This window comes from Camelus dromedarius, chromosome 8 (genome assembly GCF_036321535.1).
Source record: "Camelus dromedarius isolate mCamDro1 chromosome 8, mCamDro1.pat, whole genome shotgun sequence".
NCBI lineage: Eukaryota > Metazoa > Chordata > Mammalia > Artiodactyla > Camelidae > Camelus > Camelus dromedarius.
Window position 1 is genome coordinate 49,960,843 of NC_087443.1, and position 16,810 is coordinate 49,977,652.

Consider the following 16,810-nt stretch of genomic DNA (forward strand, 5'->3'; position numbering starts at 1 on the left):
GAATAAATAAAGCAGCAGTGTTCCATGCTACACAACATAGTGACGACACCACTGAAGAGCACCAAAACCAAGGATACAAAGGGAAGTAAAAAAAAAAAAGTGAAGAAGAATAAGAAGAAAGAGGAGGAGGCTGGAAGGGGAAGAGGATGATGAGAAGGGAAGAAAGAGGAGGAAGGACTGCTTCAAAGAATAGAAGCAGGAGTCAACCTTGCCTCATGAACATCATGACAGACGTGGGGCCCATCCCTCAGTTGAGGCAGAAACATAGAAGAGTAGGGAGGACCCCAAGAACTTCCAGTCCCTGTCGGCGGAGCCCTACAGTGGCAACAGCGGCAGCTTCATGAAGACCCAGTGTGGCCACTTGGGATTTCTCCATGGGATGTGTTCATGTAAGCCTCTGTTCTCCCCTGCTGAGTCAGGGGAAGCAGATAACACCCTCAGAAGAATGTGAGAAACAATGAGGTTTGAAGGGAAGAAACTAAAAGAGCTAGAGATTGAAAGAGGACCCAATATGGCACCTGGTGATCTAGGTTTGAATCCTAGCTCCCCGATTTACTTGCCAAGTGGGCTTTAGCAAATTATTGCATTTCCTGTAGCCTCAGTTTCCCTATCTGTAAAGTAGCCATAATAGCACCTTTCTCTTGGGGTTGCAGTAAACATTCAGTGAGAGCATACCAGTTAAGATAAAGCAGCCAGCCCAGTAGGCTCCCTGTATGTAGCAGACTCAACAAATATTTGTTTCCTTTCTCCCTCTTGGTTGCAGAGAAGGTTTCTTTTTCTTTTTCTTTTTTTTTTCTTCAGACGGTTGGGATTCAAGAAAAACAAACTAGGAGGGGAACAGCTGCTCTACAGGTGGCATGAGACTTGGGGGGACCTATCACTGGAACCTGTCTTCCGTGCTCTCCTGTTTCCTGCTTCTTCTCCAATGACATGTGCAGTCAGAGAGAACCTGCCTATCAAAACGTACACGAGACAAAAGTCAAGTTAAGCAGAATCCAAAAAGATCATCGTCCACCAGAGGAAAAGGTGAGATTTAAGGGGTATAATATAAAAGAGTAAGTGTAAGCTCCCACACTTGGCTCCAACAACTCAAGTGTATAAAGATAATCATCATACCCAGGTCGAAGAGTCTTACCGCACACTCAACTCGACTCTGCATGTCAGGATAACACGCTTCTAAGGTTCCTTTCTAGTCCTCCATTTATATATAAAAAACTTAGCATTCTTATTTTCTGAATTTAAGTTGAAAATTGTACTTTTGATATGGATTACACTAATGTGTATGTAACATGAACCCTTAGCCAAGCTTCACTCTATGAAATTTGGCACCTTAGCTTGAACATAAATTTATGGGAAAAGTGAAATGAAATCTGTGCCTGAATGACTCAAGTAGATGAAATGGTCTCTTTCATTTCCCCAAAACGGCCCAAATGTCTTCAGGCTGTTCTACATAACACAGCCAGGATGACTTAGAGGAGATAGCAGCATGTCCCGTCCTCAGACGTGAGTCTCCTATTCCTGAGAAATGCTTTCTTCTAAGTAAGAAAGACACCAAGACGCAAGACTTGAAATCCTGCAAAAAAATTCTGAGAGTAAACATAATGATGAGTAAGCAAATGTCAAATGTTACTGCTATTATAGAGCTGAGAAACAAACCATACAAGGAATGGTCTCTGCCTAACGTGAAAAATGAAGAATATTGTTAGTTTCTTCAGGGTGATTTTGGAGATATATGAATGCAACAATCCCATCCCGCCTCCCCTGGAACTAGAGAATAAGGGGAATTAAGTTGCCCTTTGAAAATGAACTTCACTTTAAAGATAAACAGGAAAAAAATATTCTAAGTCCATAAAAATAAGAAGTTCAGTGGGAATGGCTATCTAGATGAAGGAGGGATAACAGTTCAAGCAGGGCAAGAATGTAGCAACTCTGATGGGGTGGAATATTTAGAGAAGTGTGGTCTGGAGAAGCACAAATGAGACAAGGAGGATCATTAGGGTCAATGTGGCTAAGGTGGACCAGAATTAGGCAAGCAAGCACCCAGCACCTAGGTCAGCTCCCTAAATACTGAAATACTAGAAACTGTGCATTCTTGGCAAGGGATATCCCTCCTTGTTAGATAAACAGTGGGCTACTTAATCTATGGGGGTTGTCAGTAAAGCTAATAATCTGGGTTTACAGTGTTAAGCTCAGAGCCTGGGCTGAATATTGGATGCTCTGCAATGGTGATTCACTTTGATTTGCCAAATACTGAGCCCATCTTTCCAGTATCATACCAGGTTCTGAGAAGAGTGATGAACAAGACAGAAATCCTGTTCTCATGGAGCTTGGGATCCAATTTTACCCTGGAGGATTTCTTCGTAGATAGTCATTTGCCTCCCCAAGCAACCTTAATATACCAAGCATCTTCTTTCAGAGCCTAACAGATGTTAAATCTGGTTAAAATTTCCCAGGACACTGATGACCCATCAGAGTCCAGTCATGAAAAGCCAGATTGTACACTCCTGCCTCACAGAGAGCTCTTTTCCCTCTTTTCCAGGGCAGGTGATGAATGTGTGGTATTTTGTAGCCGTAAGCTATGACACGAGAGAAAAGATGACTTCGTTCAAGAAGAGACTGGAGAAAATAAGTACGTTAGACATGGTCCTAGGGGATGAGTCTACAGGAAGCTCCTGCAGGGGGTAGGGTGGAGGATGAGGGAGAAACAGCAGCTTCTGTTGGTGGTTGACTTCAAGGAACACAGGGTGCCCTTTCTTCAGACATCTCTTAACGCATAGACATCAAATACTGGACTGGATTCCCCAGGGCTTATAAACAGGGGCTCATTCTCCCTGAGGTTCTGGTACAGCCCCATCAGGCACACATGGGCTTCCAGCCCAGCTAACTGTGGTACTATAGCTTTGGTTGAGGATTTCTTCATCTGCAAATACCTTGTACCTAACTGCAGTAGCTGTATTAATCACCCAAGAATAAGAATAACAATACGTCTGCTTCTCTGTTAGACAGGATGATCACTGTGAGAATGAATCTGCAGGGGGGTGAGAGAAAGAGGGAGGTAGATTACCATGGCCAGAGATTCAAGCAAAACTCTCTCAACTCAAAGGCTTTCCCCTATGCAACCCTCAAATTAAGCACAGGAGTCCAAGTGTGTTAACAGCAATCGACCTTTGGAAAGAGTCTTAGCAGGCTGATGTCACTGGAGAAAGGATGCTTTATCACTGCATGTGTGAAAAGAACTTGTACTGACTCCTGATTGGGCCGGATCAGAGTCTCAGGACACTCAGCTAGGGAAACTAATAAAAGGCAGGAGGCCAATTTGAACCCAAGTCCAATGGAGCCCAAAGCTCATGACATTGTACTGTAGCACCCCGGCCTCTGTGGTGTGGAAGAATCCACCATGGGCTCAATCATCAGTGGGAAAGAGAGGAAGTATACCCTAACCAAGGGGACTGCAAGGGCCCCCTCACAGGCACAGAAATCCAAGGGCAGGGCATGCCCAGGAACAAACTGCCCAGTTAAACCTTCCTCAGCTCCACCTTCCAAACCTGGACCCACACCTAGAGTCACGATTAGTCAGCAGATAAGACCCCAGTGCCTTCCACTTGAAGGCTTTCCAGTGTGGGAGCAAGGACCAAGGCAGGTCTTTGTGAATACCTACGGCAGAAGGTGACTTGGAGTAAATTAAGAAGCTAACACCGTCTACAGATATTCCGGTCTGCTTATTTATTCAACTAACACATAAACAGGCAATGTACAATGTATGTCATTCATTCAACGACTACTCAATGAACGTCTGCCACCTGCCAGGCACTGTGTTATGTGCAGGTGACACAGTGGTGAACAGGATGGAGAGTCGCTGCACTATTCAATAAATGTTACAAGTATGTATGAATTAATGAGCACAGCTAAAGATGTGCAGAGCTTCAAGGGTGCTGGCTATGCTTCAAGAGATGTGCCCATGCTTCAAGAGATGTGCCCTTTGGCCAAAAATAATATATGTTTCTGGGAAAAACATTTCATTATCTCACTATTTCTCATCTAAGTGTCCATTTACCTTGGGCAAATTTGGCTTTGAGTTCTGCTCCAAAGGAAGCTATTCCATTGTACCTCTATTGAACGGGGCAGGTTTCATCAAGCATCAGCTACCACCTGCTTCTTCTCACCCCTCGTAAACTGACACCTGGAAACTTATCTAACCAGCTTTGATTTAAAAGCCTTTTTTTACTTTCAAGAAAAGATATGGTATGACCTCTGTATCAGTCAGGGGTTCTCCAGAGAAACAGAACCAACAGGATACAGGTTTCCTCTGCTATCTGAAAGTACAGCATTCCTGTGAAACATTTTGTAAGTCAAAATGACATAAAGAGATGAAGCAATTACCTGAGGACATACCTTGCTGACAGATGCACAAAATAAATTGAGATAAAGCACAGATGCTCACAGACACAGTTCAAAGCTATGGTGACTGGATACTGAGATGATGAGTGTAGTTTCTGAGGAAGGAGCTTGGCAGTGCCCCTCTGCTGCCCGAGATGCTCACTGCTTCTCCGCTCCCTGCAAAACAAATGCTGAGCGCTATTTTCACTTTTCGCTTTTTTCTTAAAAGCAAAAATCTTATTCAGATTTTTTTAGGGAAAACAAGTACTAATGTAGGTCTTTTGTAAAAGCAAAGTGGCATAAAGTAAACTTTTGAAAAGCAGGAGATACCCATATGTGTGTACTTATAGAGAGAGCTTTATTTTAAGGAGTGGCTCATGTGACTGTGGACATGGCCAAGTTTTAAATCTGCAGAACAAGCTGGCTGGCTTGAAACTCAGGCAGGATTTCATTCTATGTTACAGTTGTGAGGCAGAATTCCTTCTCCAAGAAATTTGCTCTTTAGGCCTTCAACTGATTGGGGGAGGCCCACCATATTATGGAGGGAAATTGCCTTTACTCAAAATCAACTGATCATGATAATCTCATCTACAAAGCACCTTGACAGCAACAGCTAGATAAGTTATGTTTGACCAAATAACTGACCAAGTTAACACAAAATTAACTCTTACAACCTCTTAAGCAGCCAAAGCTTTTTGTGTGACTCAATCAAAGCTTTTGGTTAAGTTACTGTTTTATATTTCTCAGCAATAGTTCCAAACAAAGTCTCCAGAACTTACTGAGAAAAAAAAATGAAACAAGTGAAATTAGAAAGACAGAACAAAAGCTACGTTTTTTTCTGTTTGTAGAGACTCAGCTCAAAAAGTTCCTGACGTTCAAGGGGTTGATTGCATGATATTCACCAAAATAAACAATGCTCAAAATAGCCAGCCTACTTACTGCTGTCACTATAATAACCAGGATACCAGCAGAGATGCTGGCTCTCTCAGCAAAATCAGACCAAAAGAGGCTATAAAAGGATATACAGACTATAGGAATTAAGGAGAATAAAGGAGGCTAAAGTGGAAGAGGAGATGAAGAAAGAGGAGAAGGAGGAAGAGGGAGAGAGGGGAGAGAAGTGGAGGAGGAACAAAGGAGGCAGAAGAGGAGAAAAAAGAGGGAGGAGCAGAGCAGGAGAGAAGAAAACCCTAGGGAGAGAAAAGACTGTTCTGAATTAGGATGTGGGTGTGTCCGTGTGCGTGTGCATGTGTGTGTGTGTTGGCCAGAGCGCTGAGTGATGGCTACAGCGTCCGGTGGAGGGTGGCTGGCACTGTGAGATCGGTTGGAGAAAAGCAGAGTAAGTTCTGCTCTTGTCTTGCCCCCTCCATCCTCCTAGGACAGTCACTGCCTGCTGCCTCTTTGCAGAAATCTGCAAGAATGGCCAGGGCGTGGATGTAGGCATCTTTGGAAAGAAAGTCACGGCAGAGCACAAGCCCAGCTGGGGTAAGAAGATAAAGGAGACAGATGAGACTAAATGGCTTCAGGAATCCACCCTACCCCCTAGAAGTACCCAGTTCCTGTGTTTTTCAAAACCCCCTCTCCCCACCCATTCTCTCTCAGGGTTCAAAAACAAAGCCTTGATGATGATTGATGGGTTGCTGAAGGGTTGCTGGTGGTTGATTCCAAAGGAGATTGATTAACTGTGATTTTTTAAATCCCAGGGCTCATATCCTTCTCTCTCCTTGAACTTCATGAACCAGAGTAGCGTTTCTCAACCTTGCAGTCCACTTGATTAGAGTACACCTCCTCTCACCACTGATGATTAAGGCCATCATAGAGTCTTCCACACCACAGAGGCAGGGGTGGTGCAGTATAATGTCACTAATGTCGCGAGCTTTGGGCTCCCTTGGACTTGGGTTAAAATTGAAGTCTAGCCTTTTATTAGCTTGAACCCTGGTTTCCTGATCTGAAGACTGACACAAGTTTGGCACTCATTAAGTGTTTGTGAATAAACTGTTGAATAGACATCTGCTGTTTCATATAATACAGTTTGGGGTATCATATCCAGTTTCGGTCTCTTCTTGCATAATGAGAAAATGTTTGCCCAAGAAATCCACGGGCTTGCCAAGTCATGGCCTTCACTGTAAGCACAAGGAAAAGCAAGATAGACCTAGATCCCAGAATGAGGACAAAATCAAGTGTTGTTACGTGGCTTCTATACGCTTTATGGTGTTCAAGTTTTTATCATCACTCAATACTTATAACAACTCTGCATAAGGGTCCTTATCAGATGCATTCCTCACCACAGACTAGGGCCAAGTTGCTTTATTTGTCTGTCTCTGGTCTAATAATTCCAATATCTGAAGCCAATGAGTCTTTGTTGGGGGACACACAGTGGGGCCAGTGATGCAGGTTGGTAAAAGAATTTAGCAAAGGCAAGGAAAAGTTTAAGAACAAAGGAAAGTTTATAAGTAAGCTGCTACAGGCAACAGCAGGCCATACAGACAAAGAGGTGCCCGTGTGAGCCCTGAGTGTGAACGCACAGGGTCTTTTATTGAGGAAGGGGCTGTGCACACAAAGGGATGGAGGAACAGTCTTCTCATTGGCCATAAGTGAGGTAAGGGGCTTTGGGATACAGGAGGACAGTGGATTTATGACTCCAGTAAGATGGAGACCTGGGCTGATACAAGCAAGGTAGTGAAATTTATGACTCTGATAAGGAGGAGACAAGGGCTGAGACAAGCCAGCCTGAGCTGTGGTGAGGCCAGTCATTTCCCAGGGCTGCTAATTCTCCTAAGGCAAACACCCGTCAGGAGTTTATCTTTGGAAGAGGAGCAGGCAGATGCCTCAGGGCTGGAAGTTTGGGGCCGCCGGGCCTCGGCAGGCACTGAATGGCACTGCATTCCCCTCTGACAGATTGTCAATGTCAAGTCTTTGATGTATGGGCAGAGGTCTCATCTTATTTTAGTGCTTTTCTAGATAAGAGGAGATGCGAGAATTGGGGCTTATAAAATCTTTTCCTGAAAATATTTAACTATCTGAAGGTCTTTTTTGTCAGTTTTCCCAGAGCACAGAGTGTCTCGTTTCTGATCTCCACCTTTTAGGATGTTCCTTTTAGGGTGTGTTGGAGGTTAGTGACTGCAGTGGCAGATGGCAAATGCAAAAATTGGCAGGGCTCCCCATGAGCATAAATTTGACCATGGCTTGGGAGGCATTTTATGACCATTTTGTCCCATGGTACTAAAAATGCTGATTCCTAGGTCAGGCGAGGATTCTGTCAACAGGCCACTCAATGTGCTATTATGGAACTAGGCCTCAGTAACAGCAGTAAAAATCTCTGGACCACCTGTCTCACTAGTCTGTTATGGTCCAGGAAAACTCCCTCTTGTTGCTTCTTCCCATGTCTATAGTTGCACAGTTATAATCCTCAGTCTCCTGTAGAACTATGTATCTGGATATCTGCTCTAAGTTATCCAGTCATCATCTTACCAGAGTCTCAGTCACACCTTTAGTAATATAAGGACTTTAGCTCTACATACTTGTGAGATGCATTTTGTTTCTAAGCAAAGGTATGAGCAATTATCAAAGTAACTGGTCCACAGGCCTAGGTCTGCATCTTGGGTCAGCTGTCTACCTCAGACATTGGCTTCTTCTCATCTTGGTCTGGTAGCTCCTTTTTCACTTGAGCATTGTTTTAAGGTGCAGCAGTCCTCTCTATAGGCCAGTCCAGGGCAGGGGCCCTTTTTGGGTGGAAATTAATCCGAGAATTAATTTCCTTGAGTTTTACTGTTTATGAGTTAGTTAAGAGTATCTGATATGGGATCCGTTCACTGAGGTTGAAGATAGTCCTTAAATTACGTTGTTTCTCCTGGTTAAGTTCAGGGGGCATCTGCAGAAACAAACCTAGAGTGTCCTTTTAATGCTTCAATTAAACTTTAAAACAATATAGCATAACAGTGAGGAATGGTCTGGGAAGTGAATTTTAGTAAATACAGACCTCAATTAACAATAATAGAATTGAATATCCACTGAAACATAATCTTTTCCTCTCTATAATTACCCTCATTTTTATCGAATATAATCAAACTATAATTGATCATATAGGCTCTTTTAGATTGGCTGTTGGAATTTTTTTTTTTTTTGAAAGAGTCTCAGACTGAACTCCCAAAAGGCATCTCAAGGCCAGGAAAGCCACATATTATAGATTTAGGTGAATTATAAAGCTGTTGGGAACCTAAGTTTCCAATCTTTGGAGGGCTCAGATAGAGAGAAAAAGATAAATGTTTCAATTTTGCTTACAAAGGTATAATTCATCCAATTGTTACAAATCATAATTAGCTTAAGGGAAAATGTTTCTTTTTATCTGGAAAAAACAGATTAAAAGCCAGTAATATTTTAGACAAAACCAAAATTTGCAACTGTATTTGTTAGTTTACTCAGTCCTATGGTTCTAATCCTTTTTGTTAACAGTTTTATGCCTAAAGAGAAAGCATTTTTAAAGGAACACAGTAAAACCATAACTATTTATGAATGACAAATAGCAGACACAGTTAAAACTCTGTTTACAAAGTAACTGACAAGAAACTTTGTTACTGCTATGAAACAACATTTTAAGATAATAACTAGAATTACAATTGATAACAAGAGGTAGAGAAATCTCATATGTGTACACAGACATTACATCCAGATAGACACAGAGATCTCATAGTTTTTCTCCCTGAGTTTTTCAAAAGGCCTTTAACCACCTTTTTTCCCCTTTGGTTTGAAGTTCTGCTAATTACCCCCAAGCTGCAGTCTTAGGCACAGCAGGCTGTGTTTATATTTCAAGGACATGATAAGGGTTAACTTCAGGCTTTCTCCTAGCAATGTTTTTTTTCTCTCAGAGTCAGGATTTTGAAAAGGTATCAAGCTAGTTTTTTCTAACCACATATGCAAAAAGAACCAGTTTTTGAATTTTTAAAGGAGTCTCCCCAAACCAACTTTTCTGGAGTCTAAAGAATATTGTAGCCAGACAGTGTTATAATACCATTTTTTTTTCAGTCATAGGCTCATAACTAAAATCTCCCCCGCCAGACAGAATTTACTGAAGAGGGCTCCATGGTGGAACAGAACCAGAATTTTCATTTTGCAAAAGAGAATGATGATCACAAATCACAAGACAGAACACAAAATACAAAATACACACATGTATGTCCATCACAGACTGACCAATATGACGAGGAGTCCTAAGCAGACAGTTTTATGTTTTGTTTTGTTTTTTTAAACACAACCAGATCTCAGTTTGAGAAAGCTATAAAGGCTTGGACATATGGAATCTTGGACCATTTTTCTCAGTTGTGGCAGAAGAGATCGAGCTGATAGAAGGTTTTACAGAATCTCATTAAGGGGCCAAGTCTCCTGATCTGGGAGCTGGTATTATGGCCAGACAGTGTTACAGAAAAAGACAAGGCACTGTCTCTATAAGGGCCGGAGATTGAACTTAACCCAGTATTTTAAAATGCAACCCAAAGGTGAGTCCTGGGGAACAGAAGAGGCATTTCCCATAGTGATTAAGGAACGTATCAAAGAGAGAAGGAAACCAGCTCAGACTCTACTCTGGGGTGTCTCCCAGAGAGAGAGAGAGAGGCTAACAGTGCAGACTCTACTCTGGGGTGGTCTACCCCAGAAAGAGAGACAAAATTTCTGACATCCTCTTCCTTTGGGCATCCCTCAAGAAAAAGAAGCCAACCAGCCTATGGGCCAAAACCAGCTTGTGGGCCAAAACGAGTGCTCTGCCTCTGTGACCAGGATGCTCCGGAGACATCGGCTTAGTCTCCTGTCTCCAACTGCCACGCCAGATATAAACCGCCAGTGGGTAAGTTCCCCGCCTTTTCCTTCTTTCTAAACTGCTCAGCCCTTATGCAGGTTTAGCCTTGGCACTGACTCCCTAAAAGCTTTGGTGCTGGTGGGCTGACTCCCTTCAGCCCTTGCGCTGTTCTGTTTCTCAGCCTCTGCGCTGCTAGCTTTGGTGCCGATTTTGGCCCTTGAGCCAGTTTTGGCCCTTGAGCCAGTTTTGGCCTCTTGCGTGTCTGGGGCCAACCAGGAGGAAGGGTCTGCTGGGTGTCTCAAGGCAACGGATGACCAGTCCTTATGTGTGCCTTCTCCGACAAGACGCAAAGTCCCCTCTGACCCAGGGGCAGGGTATGTAGTGGCAAAGAGTAAGGGGATAGAGGTAGTGAAAAGAAAAGATGTTCCCTGTGTGCGTTCACCACTGCGCGGTGAGCCAGGAGGTCACTGTCCTTGGTCAGACCAAGTTTCAGAGCCCACAGAGAGTAGCCCAGCCAGAGTTTCTCAATCCTCAGCAAGACTTAGGGGAAGTCCCGAACGCTAGGAAGTGGCAGAAAAGTGAGAGAGAGCAAAGCAGAAAGGGGAAGAGGGGCCCTTGGCAGCTGGCTGGTGACTTCGGTCAGTAAAAGAATTTACCAAAGGCAGGGAGAAGTTTTAAGAACAAAGGAAAAGTTTAATAGTTAAGCTGCTACAGGCAGCAGCGGGTCACACAGGCAAGAGGTGCCCGAGTGTCCACCGAGTGTGAATGTGTAGGATCTTTTACTGGGGAAGGGGCTGTGCACACAAAGGGATGGGGGACAGCCCTCTGATTGGCTGTAAGTGAGGTAAGGGGCTTTGGGATACGGGAGGACGATGGATTTATGACTCCAGTAAGATGGAAACACGAGCTGACACAAGCAAGGCAGTGCAATTTGTGATTCTTATGAGGAGGAGACATGCATGGGCTGCGACAAGTCAGCCTGAGCTACGGTGAGGCTAAGTCATTTCCCAGGGCTGCTAACTCTCCTAAGGCAAACACCTGTCAGGACTCTTGTCTTCTAAAGAAGAGCAGGCAGACACCTCAGGGCTGGATGTTTGGGGCCACTGGGCTTCAGCAGGCACCAGTCAGCACCACAGTCTTGTTCTGCTGTCTGTGTTTCTGTTGCTTGTTAGCCAAGTTGCCTTGTTTTCATGTGTTTATGTTAAATTTACCTGCAGGCTAGTCATTGCTCTTCAAATCACTAATTGTGAGGGTTTCCAAGGGCTTAAAGTTGAATATAGCCTTCTTCAGAGAATCCTTACAAACTCATTTCCAGTGCTACCAGCTGATGATAACCTTAAAGCAAATTGCTCACCCAAAGTGCCCGGGCACATGTAAGTTATATAAGCCCAAAATGGAAACCCATGTGCCAGCCAGTCTGCAACCACCAGTTCTCGGGGATTTCTGCTTTGTTCTTTTCCTACTCCTCCCACAATAGCCTTTTCTAAATTTTCCTAGAATTGAGGAAGTGAGGGCAGAGTTCAGTTCTGACTCTCCTTTATGCAAAGGGTCATGTCCTTTATGGACTCAGCTTAATTCATGGAAGGTTTCCTATAAGAATTGTGAGTTACAAACCACTCCAAAACATATGGGCTTAAAACAATGAATACTTACTCTTATGCATGTGAGTCTGCAGGTCATCTCGAGAAGGGCCGATTTAAACAGGGCTTGGCTGGGCAGCTCTCCTTTAGGCCATACTTTGAGTACATTTGGCTCCAGATTGTGGGTTTGGTTCAGGTCTGTATCATGTATGTTTCCTGATACAAGGGGGCAGCAGTGACCCAGGACATGTACTTCTCAGACGGATCACTAGAGCACAAGAGCTATACACCTATCATGTGCCTGAATTACAGAGCCTGGGACATCCTATTCCTCTATGAACGATCTTTCTACTAGTCCGCCCCATCCACTGGTAGTTTAACATAAATGCAATTGGTGCCTTAGGACCCTAGTCTCCCACTGCCAACTGCTATAGTCCACATGAAATTAAACATTGGAGTGGCACCTAACCACCAGACTGTTTACACACACTGTTTCCTTAATGCTCAGATCCATCTCGGTATTACTGGTGTTCAGAGAGGTCCAATAACTTGCCGAAGGTCACACATTTTGTACAAGGCAAAGCCAGGATCTGTTTGTTTCCAGTATCAACATCATCTGCACAGTGATGAAAGGCGGGGGGTGGTTGCCACAGCAAGAAAGTGCCCACTGAGGTGGGGTACTGCGTGGGAGTCAAAAAGTAGAAGCAGGAGTGGAGTGTGTGTGTACATGTATCATGATTCATTCCTACATCACAGCTTTGTCTTCCAGGATAATGATCTGACTTATATACGTGATAAAATAATTACCACAATAAGTTTAGTGAACATGTGTCATCTCACATAGGTACAAAATAAAAGAAAAAGATTGTTTTCCTTGTGACGAGAACTCTTAGGATTTACTCTTAACACCTTTCATATATAATGTAGAGCAGTGTTCATTGTATTTATCATGCTGTACACTACATCCTTAGTACTTATTTATCCTGTAACTGGAAGTATGAACCTTTTGACCACCTTCGTCCAATTCCCCCTCTCCCAACCCACCACCCACACCAGCCTGCCTCTGGTAACCACAGATCTTTTCTCTTTTTCTATGAGTTTGTTTGGAAAACAGGTATTTACATACATGGCCTGTGGAAATGCTAGTTCATACACCACTATGGAAAGCAATTGGCATGATTTATCAAAATTATAAATGCAGAGATATACACTTAGCCTTGGGCACACTATAGATCTTAACTTCTGCTTAAAATAAATAGACGAAACATTCTGGCTAATAACACTAAGAATATAGTTGATTGGGTGGTTAAGAAAAAATGAATTTATTCTAGTTTTACTAATAGGAATTTAAGAGGCTAGATGAAATCCTAAGTGGAAAGTGGTAAAGACTTTTTAAAAATTACATAGAAAACTGGGTAGGTATTGAGTGACATGCCCCAAAGGTATCTTCTAATCCTGAGATTCTATCATAATAAAATATCCAGAGATCCAATATCAATATAGGAAAAATATCTTCTGACTTACCCATTACTCTCCATTCAAATTTATTTTAAGGGAATTTGTGTTAAAAATCCCATTACTAGTTAAAAAAAAAAAAGGACAGAGGGAGAGAGAGAGAAAAAGGAAATATAATGAAGAGTTATCATTGGTTGCATTAGAATGGTGAGTTTTGAATCTCCTCTAAAATAGCACCCAAAGTAATAAAATACCTAGGAATAAATCTAACCAAGGAGGTGAAAGACTTATACATGGGGAACTATAAAACATTGGTTAGGGAAATTAAAGAAGACTTAAAAAAATGGAAAGATATCCCATGCTCCTGGATTGGAAGAATCAATATTGTTAAAATGACCATACTGCCCAAGGCAATCTACAGATTTAATGCAATCCCTATCAAATTACCCAGGACAAATTTCACAGAACTAGAACAAATCATAATAAAATTTATATGGAATCAAGAAAGATCTAGAATTGCCAAAACATTACTGAAGAAAAAGAAAGAGGCTGGAGAAATAACCCTCCCAGACTTCAGATAATACTACAGAGCTACCGTAATCAAAACAGCATGGTATTGGTACAAAAACAAATATATGGACCAATGGAACAGAATAGACAGCCCAGAAATGAACCCACAAACTTTTGGTCAACTAATCTTCAACAAAGGAGGCAAGAATATACAATGGAATAAAGACAGTCTCTTCAGCAAATGGTGTTGGGAAAACTGGACACCAGCATGTAAATCAGTGAAGCTAGAGCACTCCCTTACACCATACACAAAAATAAACTCAAAATGGATCAAAGACTTAAACATAAGACAAGATACAATAAACCTCCTAAAAGAAAACATATGCAAAACATTATCTCACATACAACTCAAAAATGTTCTCCTAGGGCAGTCTATCCAAGCAATAGAAATAACAGCAAGAATAAACAAAGTTGGGACCTAATGAAACTTACAAGCTTCTGCACAGCAAAGGAAACCATAAACAAAACAAAACGACAACCTATAGAATGGGAGAAAATTTTTGCAAAAGATGAAACTGACAATGGCTTGATCTCCAGAATATATAAGCAGCTCATACGACTTAATAAGATAAAAACAAACAACCCAATCCAAAAATGGGCAAAAGACCTAAACAAGCAATTCTCCAATGAAGAAATACAAATGATCAATAGGCACATGAAAAAATGCTCAATATCACTAATTATCAGAGAAATGCAAATCAAAACTACAATGAGGTATCACCTCACACCAGTCAGAACAGCCATCATTCAAAAGTCCACAAATGACAAATGCTGGAGAAGCTGTGGAGAAAAGGGAACCCTTGTACACTGCTGGTGGGAATGCAAGTTGGTGCAGCCACTGTGGAAAACAGTATGAAGATTCCTCAAAAGACTAGGAATAGACTTACCTTATGACCCAGTAATCCCACTCCTGGGCATGTATCCATAAGGAACCCTACTTCAAAAAGACACCTGCACCCCAGTGTTCATAGCAGCACTATTTACAATAGCCAAGACATGGAAACAGCCTAAATGTCCATCAACAGATGACTGGATAAAGAAGAGGTGGTATATTTATACAATGGAATACTATTCAGCCATAAAAATGACAACATAATGCCATTTGGCAACATAGATGTTCCTGGAGAATGTCATTCTAAGTGGAGTAAGCCAGAAAGAGAAAGAAAAATACCATATGAGATCACTCATATGTGGAATCTTAAAGAAAGAAAGAAAAAGAAAGTAAAAGAAAGAGAAGGAAGGAAGGAAGGAAGGAAGGAAGGAAGGAAGGAAAGAAAGGAAGAAAGAAAGAAAGAAAGAAAGAAAGAAATAAAGAAAGAAAGAAAGAAAGAAAGAAAGAAAGAAAGAAAGAAAGAAAGAAAGAAAGAAAGAAAAGAAAGAAAGAAAGAAAGAAAGGGAGGGAGGGAGGGAGGGAGGAAGGAAGGAAGGAAGGAAGGAAGGAAGAAAGAAAGAAAAAGAAAGAAAGAAAGAAAGAAAGAAAGAAGAGAAAGAAAGAAAGAAAGAAAGAAAGAAAGAAAGAAAGAAAGAAAGAAAGAAAGAAAGAAAGAAAGAAAGAAAGGAAGAAAGAAAGAAGGGAAGGAAGGAAGGAAGGAAGGAAGGAAGGAAGGAAGGAAGGAAAGAAGGAGGGAAGGAGGGAAGGAGGGAAGGAGGGAAGGAGGGAAGGAAGAAAAGAAAAGGACAAATGAACATAAATACAAAACAGAAACAGACTCATAGACATAGAATACAAACTTATGGTTGCCAGGGGGAAAGCGGGTGGGAAGGGACAGACTGGGAGTTTGAAATTTGTAGATACTGACAGGTATATATAGAACAGATAAACAAGATTATACTGTATAGCACAGGGAAATATATACAAGATCTTGTGGTAGCTCACGGTGACAATGAATATATTCATGTTCATGTATAACTGAAAAATTGTGCTCTACACTGGAAATTAACACAACATTGTAAACTGACTATAACTCAATAAAATAAAATTTAAAAAAAAGAATGGCGAGTTTTGGAAATGTTTTCTTTTTTTCACATTGCATTTTGTTTTCCAACTTAATTTTTGAGTCAATATTACATTTGTATGGTTTAAAAATACTTAATAATCAAAACAGTAAAATCTCCTGCCCACATCTGCCCCCATCACACCATTTCCTACCCACTGCCCTCCACTGCAGCTAATCACTGTTACTATTTTCTTGTGACTCTTTTCAGAGTCTCTTTATACATATATAGACAAATATGCATTTGCCTTATTTTCCTTATTTTCCCTCATTTTTACACCAAAGGTAGCATCTTCACTAGATGTTAAATGTCATAGTTTCCATCACAAGTTTCATCATATTCCTAGTTCCCAATCTCCTGACAAGACCCATTTAGACAATTAATTGACTGACCCACCAGACTGTAAATTTCTGAGTTGTAAGCAAAGTGTCTTTGGCATGTGGTGTCCAGCTGAGTGCCTAATACTCAGCAGTACTCAATACGTATTTGAATTGAATATCTCATCACCTTGGAAGGTGGGAGTCTGGTCTTGCAGACGGGAAATACAAAACAACTATTCAGGGTAGAGGGAGAGTGTCACAGCAGCAAACCCTGAGTGTCCAAGGAACAGTGATCGAATGGGCTCTCAAACAAGGAAAGGCAGTCCAGGTGCTGAGGGTACCATCCAGGGAACTAGAAGGGAACTAACACTTATTGGGCAGCCGCTGAGGACCTGCACAGAGGTACCTCCAGACAAGTAGATGTGCCAATCCCTCTGCCAGTCACTGTGAGGAACACAAACACCTATAAGATGGGATCCAGGCTGGGTACACACTTGGGGAAAATCAAAGCAACAGGAAGCCTCATGCCAGCCCTAGAGGCTTACCAATATTGACAGGCAGGTAAGACAAAACCAAACAGATACATGATGAGCCACATCTCCAAAGAGTGCCAAAGCCAGGGCTGACCCAAACTGATGCCGAACAAAAAATATGTGAGGTCCATTCAATTCCTGGCTTGGAGCACAAACTTCCCATGCGAGAAAATAGAAGATGCTTAGACAAAAGGG

At 42.0% G+C, this 16,810-nt stretch overlaps 1 long non-coding RNA gene across 1 annotated transcript in view; it reads right to left on the minus strand.

The window, feature by feature from the left end:
- Positions 1 to 16,810, minus strand: part of LOC116155801 (uncharacterized) — a 62,278-nt gene that overhangs the window by 26,640 nt on the left and 18,828 nt on the right. Inside the window, exon 2 of the long non-coding RNA XR_010381953.1 lies at positions 4,393 to 4,554. This is a non-coding gene — a long non-coding RNA (uncharacterized LOC116155801). The remainder of the gene's footprint in view (positions 1 to 4,392; positions 4,555 to 16,810) is intronic.